Source organism: Pteropus alecto, unplaced genomic scaffold, assembly GCF_000325575.1.
Source record: "Pteropus alecto unplaced genomic scaffold, ASM32557v1 scaffold14, whole genome shotgun sequence".
In the NCBI taxonomy this organism is placed as follows: domain Eukaryota; kingdom Metazoa; phylum Chordata; class Mammalia; order Chiroptera; family Pteropodidae; genus Pteropus; species Pteropus alecto.
This window is the reverse complement of record NW_006436810.1, coordinates 7,594,020-7,607,102: the sequence shown is the minus strand read 5'-3', so window position 1 is coordinate 7,607,102 and position 13,083 is coordinate 7,594,020.

The following is a 13,083-nucleotide window of genomic DNA, read 5'->3' as shown; positions in this document are numbered from 1 at the left end:
GCTTTGAGATATAATTTAGATATGACATTGGGTAAGTTTAAGATGTATGATGCGATGATTTGATATATGTATATACAGTAAAATGATTACCACAATAAGTTTAGTTAATCCATCAATCTGTTACTATAGTTATGTGTGTGTGTGGTGAAAACTTTTAAGACCTACTCTCTTAGCAACTTTCAAGTGTACCACACAGTGTTGATATCTACAGTCAGCATGCTCTACATTACATCCCCAGAACTCTTCATCCTGTAACTAAAAGTTCGTACCCTCTGACCACCCACACCCATTTCCTTCACCCCAACCCCACCCTAGCAACCACCCATGTACTCTTTGTTTCTATGAGTTCTGTTTTTTGTTGTTTTTTTTTTTCAGAGTCTGTATATCACTAGGTTCTGAGCTATAAACATAGCCATAGAAAAAGACAAGTCGCAGAAGTGTATTGCACAATGATCTGAATTTTAGGAAGAAATAAAAAATAGAGCCTGCCACTCTATGTCTATGGCCAAGGAAATCACTGTATACCTAGAAAGAAAGTCTTGAAGGATGCAAACCAGTCTTTAGCAGTGGTTTTCTCTAAAAAATGAGAACAGAAAAATGAGAATTTCACTTTTTACTTTATACACATCTGCCATTTTATTTTTGAAAGTTGTGTAAATAATTTGAAGACTAAATTTGAAGGCCACTCTCTTTAAAAATTCAATAAGTTTATTAAATACTCAAATTCATATAGATAATAGCATGCCTAAAACTGGTGAGACCAAACAATATTTTGAAATCTTGTAAATTTGATTAAATATCCTGAATAATATATTTCCTTTGAAACGAAAAAAATTTTTCATAATAATTTAATTTAATTTATATAGGTAATAGCATGTCTAAAACTGGTGGGACTAAAGAATGTTTTGAAAGGTTGACGTGTATTAATACATTATATAAATTATATGATAAAATTATTATGATAGTGAATATGGACCACTTGTTTATTAATATACAGTGGAAAACATTTATTGAGTTTTTATATAGTCACTGAGGTAGGCTCTGCTCTTTGGCAGATGAAAAAAATCAAATCCTAGGCCTGAAGAGGTTTACAGTCTAAGGCAGATGTTTACATAGAATAGTTAACAATATAAAGATGATAATTATGATAACAAGTGTGTATTAAGGTCTTCAACACTAAATGATGGCCAGGAGACTATATGGCAAACCCGGGTACTTAGATTCTGAATTGGAGTCCAAGGACCGACAGAATTGGTATTACCTGGAAGCTTGTTAGAAAAGCATATCTCGCACCTCATCCCAGACTCACCATTCAAATAGTTTAACAAGATGCCCAGGTGATTCATATGCTCATTAAAGTTTGAAAACCGCTGTTCTATGTGAAATCAAAATATCTGACTTTTTTTTAAAAAGCCTCCCTTCACCAGGTGCATGAGATTTGACTATTCATCTAATGGTAAATATCCGAAAACGATGAATGTGAATGTAACATAGGCGAGAGCAAGCAACTTCTGAGAGCCTACGTTGCTCATTGTAGCAATGAATGTTTAAAGTCATTTACCATTAGAGCAATATTCTTATCAAATTTTGGGAATTTTCCTTTAAAATTAATGTGAGAAATTATTTCATTTTTAATTTTAGGAAAGTTATTTAAACATCCTATGTCTCAGTGTTTGCAGATACATTTTTAAAATATGTCTGAGAGCTTTACTGCCTCTGAATCATTTTAACTACAGTAAACCAAACCTTAAAGATTATAGTGTTTAGGGAAAAATACCCTCCAGTAGGAATTATCAGAGATGTTTGTATCTTTGCAAGCTCCTTTGTACAAGAATCCTTTAAATCAAAGGTGTTTTACATCCTGCTTCTGAATTGGCTGCATGATAGAACAAACTGTAACTTTTGAAATTCCTTATTTGTTTGACTAAAGGGAAAATACCAAAAAACATTTATGGGCTTCTGAGCTTTAGAGCTAGCAAATTTACCATTGTTTGAACTTATCTAATTACTCTTAATAAATAATTATAAAATGTTTTTCCGTGTCAAAAAAAACCCATATTATTCAGGATATTTAATATGAAATTATATTTATATTGACAGCTTTATAAAATACAAAAGCATGCTTACTTATATTTAGGTAAAGACACTTTGACCAACACGATGAATTTTAAACAACAGAGTCATAAACTCAAACTCAAGTGAGCGGTTTCATCACTCCACAAATGTGGTCTGTCTTATTAATATAATCATGGGGATCGAACAAAGGAAAGACTATCCCCCCTCGCCCCCCTACTGTGCTCTGAACTCTTCAGATTATATCTCGAGGTTTGTACTCAAATTTTACAGCACATTTCAAGAAGGACATTGGTAAATCTGATAACGACCAGAATGAAGAAGAATCTGGACATTTTGTTATATGAGAAACCACTTCAGAAACTGAACATGCTTAGCTTGGAAAAGACTAGATAGATAGATAGATAGATAGATAGATAGATAGATAGAGATAAAGATATTGATTCCTTAAAAAGTTGAAAGTCTAGCTTTTGGAAAAATTGGAACAAATCTAATTCTGTTCAATGCAAAGCAGCAGAACAAGGATCAGTGAATAAAAATGACAGACAAGCAGACTGAGACGGCATGGTGGGGAGAACATCGGTTATTCTCTTCCAGCTCCTATTCTCCGATTTCTAATCACTCCTAATTCCTCGCACACACCAGCAGACATGAGGGGTATCGTTACTGAGTCCAGAAAATACAGAAGGCATGATCGTTGCCCAGTGTAGCATACATGCATGAATGGATATAAGAAAACCATTTACCAGCAAGAGTCTAAGAAACAGAATGTAACATATTACCCCCTCAATGAAACTTTTCCCCAAATCTGAGAGCCCCAGGCAAAAATGATCTAAGTACAGGTTTCCTTTAGAGGAAAAAGGTGCCGAAGCTGGGCTGCTGAGCTGAACTACTTCAGCTGGGCTTGCGAAGCAGCCATTGAGCCAACTGCATGGATACGTTTGTGCCCCTCCATTGACAGTCCGCTTTGTACCCCCATAAGTAGCACGTACGAACTTGCAACTCCAGGGTCCACGAAACTTGTAAGAACAAGAAATATCTCATTACTTTAGTTTCTTTAAAAAATTTCAGTTCTCCTCAGTTCTATCCAACCCAGGTAGAAAGGCACTCCATTTCGGTCTTTGGTGGGGGGGGGCCTTCCCTCATCCTCAACATGATGCAAAGTTCTAAGAATTCCTGCAAAGAGCAAAATAGCCTGGGAGGATTTCCTTCCTCCTTTCATTGGTGACACCGGATAACCCCAAATGCACATTATCCAAGTCCACACAATTTTTTTAAAAGATGTAGAAATCATCCCATCAAAAAAAATACATAGATTTTATAAATAGATTATTATTAATTAAGAAACAATTTTTGAAAAACCAATGCATTGATCATTTGTTAAATTCATTGGGAACCAGGTTTGCTTCATCCCCCACTGGTATTTGTGAACACTTACCACGCATAAAAAAAATTTTTTTGTAAATATCTTAGGCTGCCAATAGATGACTTAGATATAAATTCTACCTTCAGAAACATATAATCTGGGTATTCTAACATGAAAGAATAAAGTCGCCATGAGAAAAGTAAAGGAAAAAAATTAAGAACATAATTAGAAAAGTGAGAACATATACCCCATGGGAGAGAGGAAAGAGAAACGAGATCAGAGAATGTTCCAGCATGACAAATGGCATGAGCGCTAAACTTTCAAGGATGGTATGACTGGCTGATTCAATCTCGCACTCATTATTTCATAAGATTTCCATAAAAACATCGTCTGGTGTGTGGAGCAAGAATTATTGCTATTATCATCATCACAGTTTTTCAAGTGAAAAACTTGATGATCATACAAATTACCCAAGGTTACAAAGCTTATCACTGATAGAACTTGAACTTGAAATTTGGTGTATTGACACTCAAAGCTGATAGAATTTGAACTTGAAATTTGGTCTATGGACAAAGTCTTTTCAGCTAGGCAAGCTCAATTTATAGTAATCATACTAAATTGGATATTTACATGGTAATTATACTAAATGTTGTAAAAAGTGCTTTTTATTGCGAGTAGGTCCTTTTTTACCAATGTGATTAAAATGTTTGTCTTAAACAATTTAACTCAAACTTTTCTATGCACATGAGAAACTTAAAGATTCAGGGAAATTAAAAAGTAACTCATCATAAAAAGTGGGAGTACCAGACCAAGAAAAAAGGGGTCGTTTGTAACCCAGAAGAAACAAAACTTTGGTTAAATTAATCTTTACATTGACAAAGAACTTTTCTAATAGGATGACTTAATAATTTACTCCATTCCATTTTTCCAGGAAAGAGAATTTAGGATGGCACACTGTTCATTTGGGGCTGGATTAGTCAGAGTTCTGCAGGGAAACAGAACCACTAGGCGATATAAAATGAGAACGAGATTTATAATAAAGAATTGGCTCACACAATTATGGAGGCTGAGAAGTCCCACGATCCGTAGTCAGCACACTGGGAGGCCCAGGAAAGCTGATGGTGCAGATCCAGTCTGACCTGAGAAGCAGAACAGTATATTGGTTTGCAAACTGGCCTCGCAGGCGTAGGGCAGGGAGAAACCGAAGAAAGAGGTAAACCACTCCAGGTGAGCAGGGGGCAGGTTTAACCAGCGGGGGAAGCTGACTTCCGAGGCTTGTCTTGGGCCACCGGAAGACGACTTGGTCTCTGCGCCTGCCCGTCAGAATCTTAAATTTATAGAGCGGCCTTAACAGGCTTCGGTCACATATTCAATCCATTCGATCCTAACAACACCTGACTCTCTCAAGGCTGCATCCTTGAAAATGGCCCCCACTGTGGGAACAGTGGACAGAACAGTACATTCCAAAGTCGGGGGGCGGGGGGCAAGGAGCCTCTGATTACCCAGGCTCAGCTCTCCCATCAACTGGCAGTCATGTCCTGTCAATGACCTCCTCCAACAAGCAAATGGCGTAAGCTTTGGTTTGAAAGCCAGCAGGCTCCCAACCCAAGAAGAGCCAAGGTTTCAGGTTGTGGAGAATCTAATGCCCCGGCTCAGGGTATCAGGCAAGCAGAGTTTCCTCTTATTCGACGCTTTCGTTCTATTCTGGTTTTCAATTAATTTGATAGGTTGGATGAGGCCCACCCACATTAGGGTGGTGTGAACCGAAATATCTGAAACCACGTTAAGGTGGCGTGAACCGAAGTATCTGAAACGGAGCCGCTCATAAGGAAAGCCAGATTTAGCACATTTGCTCCCAGGTGAGGTTTGGACCTTTTGTCTTCCGTCGTGCTTGCCCTAGAAGTATATGGTGGAACTTGCTTGCCTTGTTTCCATGCCAACGCTTACCTCTGCAATTGAGCATCCAGATTTAACCAATCCTTCCTGAGTTCGCCATCACTCTGTGTTAAGCAGCCAATAGGAAAGGTTTTAAGCAGCCAATAGGAAAGGTTTCCTTTGTTCCAGCTGTAGGTTTTGCCTTTATAAGTTCCAGCTTTCTTTGTTCAGTTGGAGCACAATTTAAGTTGCTAGCAGAATCTAAGTATTCTAACCTGCAGCTCCTTTTGCTCAAATAAGGGCTTTTTATTCTTTATTAAAGTCTAAATTAATTTTGGCCAACAGTGGTCAATACCCATTGAAATGCTAATCTCTTCCAGAAACACCCTCATAGATAGACCCGGAATAATATTTGATGAACCGTCGGGGCACCCCATGGCCCAGTCAAGTTGATACATAGAATTAACCGTCACAGGAACTTAAAGGTTGACACTGTGATCCACAGACCCTACCTGGTGAATCAAAATTGGGCCCTACTTATTTTATTAAAATACCTAATATTTCTTGTAACAGAAAATGGAGAACAAATGCAAGTCAGAGACATTGCAGTTTGTTAGTTTATGTACAATTCCTTTCTTATTTTAACATCAAAAAATAATAGGAGTTTCGAAGATCAGATGTGTCAGTAGACCGATGGGGGAAGTCACTGTTCCTTCTTGGAATCCCACAGGGTGTCCTTGGATTTGGGCTACTATGTGGAATCAGTGCCCTGAGGAGCAATTTCTTCAGATCTACATTGTCACCCGTTCATGCTGTCATCTTTGTCAATGAACTCCCTGAGTGGAAAGTGGAAGGCACGCGTGATAAGCAACATTCGCGACTCGATACCGAAACAAAACAAAACAAAACAAAAACTATTTCTATGTGTGCTCTTCCAAAGTTTAGTTTATGTAATGGGATTAAATTATTATCCCCCAAAAGTGAATTCAGTTATGGAAACTACAATGAAGCGTAGAAGTCAAGGCCCCATGAGCGTTATCGGTATTTTAGCTTTCATGTACAATATTCAGTTCATAGCAAATCTTCCTCTTTTAAAAATAACTTGGGAAACTGAAATAAAAAGCGCGTGACAGAAATATTTAGAGATAAGCCAACGAAGGACACATTTTTTGTCAGCTTTTATTCTCGTTTCTTATTTTCTTGTGTTGTACTGTTTCTCTTATTAAAGAAGTCAATATGACTTTTACTTCTTGTCAGGTGATGGGAAGAAAATAATTTCTTTCCAACAAAGGAATATGAATACCAAGAAATTCTCTGAAGGTTTTAATAACTAAAATGACAAAGACTGCCTAGGAAAATGCATTGAACTTTTGAAAATAAACCATCCTTCTACTTGAACTTGGAAATACAAAAACAAGTGAGCTTCTTCCCCCCCTGCTGGTCGGAGAGAAGAACTGCAAGTGCAAAATGAAAGTGTTTTATAAGGAATTACAATAGTTCTTGTTTTTCAGAGCCTCCTTTATGTGAGGTCCTGTGCTAGTTGCTTTAAATGACAATGTACTCTTCACCCTGCAATGTATGTATGTGTTATTATCTCTACACAAAGAAAAATTCAGAGAAATTAAGAAGATTTTCAGCTCATAAAGCTAGAAGTGGCAAAGCTAGGGTTTAAACCCTGGTCCATTTGCTTTCAGACTTAGTGTTTGTACTACTCCGCTATATAAACTTCTAAACTATTATTTAACAAATCTTTGGGATTCAAGCTAAATCTGTGTATAAAACTGCAAAATAGAATTACAAACGTACAGTAGAAAAATCCAGTGAGAAGGAAACTTGGCATCAGCAAATATTCGAGGAAAACCTATTATGGATAAGGACATTTTCTCTAGAAACTGTAGAAAATACCAAGAGTTATAGTAGAGACTTCCCACCCTCGAGGAGAGAACCAAGGAAGATACATGATTTCTAATGAATGGGATAAGGTGACATGAGTAATAAGTCCTACGAAACAGAAGTGGCAAAAATGTAATGTGGAGGGAGGATTCATATGGTCTGAACTGACCAAGACAGACCAACTTCAGGCAGAAGAGGGACTTCTGTGTGACTTGAGAAGTGCAATAGTTGGGAGTCAAATTCAGAGGGTCTTACTCCAGCATCCCCGGGGACATAAGCAAGCTTCGAGAAGCACGAAAAGGCCCTAAAATTGCATGTGATATTTTTATGCATCTGAGCCACGAGCCTATGGTCTTCAGAAGATTTTCAACTACGTCTATGACTTAAAAGAGGTTAAAAACCACTGAGCAAGGAAAGGAGGCATGAAAGGGAGATTTTTAGCTGTGGCAAGATAAAAGACATATAAATGGGGACGTACAAATGGTGTGTCATGAACGGTGGGCTCAAAAATCCTGCCTCAGTGGAGGGCTGCCTCCTACAGAGACGTAAATAAAGATAGACTGAGCCCAAGTCTTAGAAAATCCCAAATTCCAGATCAAGAACTTTAGAAATGATACTCAGGTCAGGTTTTTGAAAAAGTCCATTTCATGAGGTCGCTGCCCAGGAAGAATTAATTTTGTAGTGATTTCTAAGAAACATTAGAGGGGAGAAGATTGTTGCATGCATAATTTAATATTATAGGAAGGCTCCAAGCTTGTTTTGTTTAAATGTTTCACAATATTCAGAGTTTAAATAGCAGCAATAGCAAATGACATATACATTTGTATTTCCATGAAATACTTCTTATGTGGTCATGAAAACAATTCTCTTTTACAAATAGAGAAGATATTCTGAATTTTTAGCTGGAGAAGGTAAAACATGATATAATTGAGGCATGATACTGTGCTTCAAACACAGGCAAAGAGAAAAGCTTAGCATATCAAAGAAGGAACTGAGTATAAACTGAGTTTATTTGCTGACAATTTTTAAAATGAGTTTGGATCATATGATAAGTAAATGTTCTTTAGATAAGTTAGAAAATTGATACGACTAAATAAGAATAAAGAAAACACCCGTAATCTTATTACTAAGAGGAGCCACTCCTGATCTTTTGACAGATTCCTTTCTATGCTTATTTTTTATGTACCTTTGAGTACATGTATATTTTAAAATATTATAATACATACCGTTTAGTGACCTGCCTTCCCCACTCAAAGATATATAATTTCCCTAACAAGAAATATATCTCTTTATATCATTTTAATGATGGCATAGCAAATATGGTAGAGATAAACTATCACTTCTTCAACCAGTCTACTGTCTTGATTGTTTTTCTTGCTCCAGACCTCATCAACACTATATAAAGTGATCATTAGAAACAGCCACCAAAAAGAAGTCCCGAATGTGTTCAAAATTCATTGTATTCGTTTTTCTAAGCTCATCGTCATAAATTACCGCAAACTAGGTGGTTTCAAACAACAGAAATTTTTTCTTTCACAGCTCTGGGGACCGGAAGTCTGGGATCGAGGTGTTGGCAAGACCATGCTCCCTGCGATGACTCCCGCCAAGGACCCTTGCCTTGCTCCTCACTTCCAATGATAGCCAGCAATCCTTGACTTGCAGCTTCGTCACTCTCTAATGTCTGCCTGTCTGCACATGACATTCTCCCTGTGGACCCTGTCTCTTTATATGGCATTTTCCTCTCTGTGTGTTTCTGTGTCCAAATTTCCTTCTAATAAGAGCACCAGTCATTGGATTTAGGGTCCACCCTAATTCAGAATGACCGCATCTTAACTTGATTACATCTGCAATGACCCTATTTTCAAATAAAGTCACATTCGTAGGTACCAGGGGTTAGGGCTTCAACATATTTGCAGGGATAAGTGGGGAACATCATTTAAACCGAAAAATGTGGGACCTATGAAGTAAGTGAGCGCTCTCATTATCACCGGGACATCATAGTCTGGACCCATTTGGCAGCAAAGGAGACCTGAGAGCCTTCCAGCAGAGGGAAGCTGAGAAATGCCCCGCTCAGGATGGCTCAGACACTGGACCGCCGCTGAGTCTGCAGGAGGTAGAATCAGTGGGCTGGATGGTGGGGAGGTAGGGACAGGGGAACTGAGGCCAGGGCTGACCCGATTGCTCTATTTACCCACCTTCTCTGCACACACGAATCCCATCCCTCCTGTAAAGTCTAGTCCTATAACCTTGTCCCTTAAGTCATCTACCACGGATCTCTTTCTTGAAATTCCTGTGGTATATTCCATCCATTCTACGTCATGTAAATATTTTATTACAACCCGTCTTGTCATAGTTCTTAGTTGTTTTATCTCTTTAATAAGCCTGCAAGATGCTTGAGATTAGGTGCTGCACCGAATATTTCTTTCCTCTCTCACGACAGCACTCACCACCATGCTGGGCATTTAGGAAAAATCCGTTGCACATAAAATATTTATTGAAGGAAATAGTCCTTTATCTGACCTGAGAAGAGGGTGACAAAAGCCACAGCTTACATGGCAGAGCAGGTGACCTGGAACCTGATTTGCGGAGTCCTCGCACTTGACTTTAGAGTAAATCCAAGTTGCCTGTCACTTGTATCCATCCACTGCCACTCCTCAGACTTGCTCTCTGCATGTAACCTTTGTCTTACATTTCTGTTCGTCAGGCAGAATTTCTATCACAAATGTCACGGTTTTACGGAGAAGCTAGACCCAGAAAATGCCATGGGTTGCTTTGAGAACTGGCATCTTGTGATCCAAGCACAGCCTGTGATTTTTCACTCAATCAGTGCCTAGGAGAGAAAGCCCTGTACACTTCAGATATATCTTCCTAGCATGCCAACGGGCCGCCCTTTGAAGTCTGACTTCCCTGTGAATGACTAGGCCAGCTCAGATGCACTGAGTCTTGAATACAGCCCGGATGGCTAGTTGAGACCTGCCTAAACTGATTTACTGTCACCATCTGACTCCAGGCCCACGCCTTTCAGCTAACAAAGACATTAGCTCACAGCACTTCCTCTACGAGCTAAATTGCTTTACTAACAGCAATTATAAATGTGCTAACGAAAAGCAAAAGACTTGGAGAATCACAGTACATCTACTTTGGAATCATTGTATCAAATTTTCCTCATTAAATTTCAATTTTATGCCATGAATGAAGAAGTTGCTTCCTTTCAGAGCACTAAGGTACATTTTTGCACATTCTATGCCTTCTTTTAAGAAACAGCGCTTTCATCTTTCCATTGAATAGGCATGAAGAGAGAAATCGTATTTTAAATAGAGGAAACAATTTACTCTATCATAGATGGCATTTATGATTTAAAAAACCCTATTCACTACAATTAAGTAAACATTGGACAGAAAATCATAAATAGCACCAATTTACCTATAAAACATACACATATCATCCTTTCATGTTCTTGTATAATTAATAGGGCATAATCTGGAAAATGAGCATGAAGTCATGTGTTTTTATCCTATTTTAACTGAAATCCTTAGCTCTTACTATTATGGATTTTAGGGGCTGTTGTTCAAATATATGTGGAATAGGTCCCTATTAACCAGTATCTATGAATATACCACATCTTTTTGTCAGTTAGGATTGTTCTTATGCAATAAGTATAGGACAGACTTAAAGAAGCCCATGTGACATAGTAGTTATCGCAATTAATAATGTATACTGTAAACAATGTTTCTATTTGTACAGTGTTGCCGGATGAAGTGAATGGGTACTTCTTTAACTGTAAGGTGTTTGATAGAGTTAGAAAAGAAATTGATTAAGAGACACCTTAGTTTCCAGGTAATTCTTTTCTCAAATGGTTCATCTATTATTTAGATGGACTAGACTGAAGCACCCTAAAACTGTAGTCAGACATGAACCAGCAGTAATGTTCAAAATTTTATAATCCTAATAACATATTGTTAAAGCCACACTTGCTACTCAATGGCCTGTGATCTGGAAAGCACCTGTATGGTGTCTCACTTTTCTTTGAAATACTTTCCGGAGGTTCTAACTTTAGTAAAATTATGTATTTTTAAAATTTCATCAACTCCAAAGCAAGTCAAATACTTTATTCAATAATATTACTTCTACTGTCTGATCCATAGATGTAATGGCTATAACACACAGTAAAAGCTGAATGAGTCATAAATAAGGCCTGCCTGGCTTCATTGTGTGCTGGGACTGGAGTAGCAAACTAGAAGGAAACGTGAAGACACTGGATCAGGAGAATGGAGAGCAGGGACCCTGCGTAAGTTTCGGGGATAATCTCCCCATGTGAATCACCATTAGTACAAACTAGGATATCCACAGAGGAATTTACCAGGATGCTGGGAGTCTAATCAACTATCTGAGCTGTAGCTGCAAGAGTTTCTACATAGTGATAAAACGTAAGGGAAAGTATCGTAAACAATTCAATTCCAGGAGGATCTATTTTGAACCGGATTCTAGTACACAACCAGAAAGATAGAGAGAATTAGGAGAAACAGTCTATCCTTAAGGAAGACGCTTGGCAGAGCTAACCAGGGACAAAAATGGGAGGGTTTCAGGACAGGAATCCAGCCCCAAAGGGAGGAATAACTAGAGTACAGACAGGAAGCCTGAGGCAAAACCTCAGTCTAGAATGAGCAATGCAGTAGAGTCAGAATAAAGAAAGGCTGGTCTTCCTGTGTTCTGAGAATTCCCCCAGGCACACTGACAACTGTGCCTATAGCAGATTTAGTCATCGGAGACCATTTATTTTTTTAAATAATTCTTACGTATTTCAGGATTGACTTAGGAACAACGGCAGAGGGATAATGAGTGAGCCAGAAGCAATAAATGAATGACCAATGATTTCAAAAGAAATGAAACAGCCAACTCCACTTTGAGGAATAAGAAGAAAAATGATAGTATATACCATCCAACACAACCAATGAAACAAAAATTGTTTTGATTAAGCTTTGAAATATACCTTACAGTTGGCTCATTATTAATCAATTTATGGTTTATATGCAGCCTACTCCCAAATGAAAAGAAAACTCTTATGTATTTATACATATTTATATGGAAAGATCACCCATGATTATTTACATATTTATTTGTTAGGTGAAAAATAAAATGTACAGAACAGTGTAATTGACCTACTACCACTTGAGTAAAAAGAGAAGTGGAAATAAAATAAATTTGTATGTATTTTTAAAATACATACAAATTTAAAATAAATGTGTGTTCTATAGGCATTTAAAAATCTCTGGCAGGAGCAACAAGAAATGAAGATAGGAGCTCAATACATGGAGGCAAGGGTGGGAGGGAAACTTCTCATTGTATATTCATTTTATACTTCAAATATTTGAATTATGTGATTGTGACGTATTCTAAAAAGTAAAGCATTTTTCAATATAAACATTTTTAGTTTATATATTTAAATACATGATTAATAATATAAATATTCAAAATAGTATTTAAAACATAACAGCCATATCATAAAGAAGAATAATGAAGATGAAAGTACTAAAAAAGTTTGGGGGGGGGTCTTAAGATAGTTACTGTTAGATGGCACAAAATTCAACTTGAATTCCCTGGAAGTTAAAGAATCGAGGAAAACAAGATGAGTTACATAATTATTGTTATTTGGAACCAGAAGCATATTGTCCAATTTCCTTACTATGAATAGCCTAGTTAAGCATAGGACCCACAAGGCAAAGCTTTGGGGACAAGTGTGTCTCTGACCTGAAGTTTTGGGTACATTTAAATGATGAGAAAAAAGAAATTCAAGTACTGTGGTACTTATTACTTTGCAAAACTGGATCCAGATTCCCCAGAACCCCTCCCCTATAGGATTCCAAGTGATATTTGGC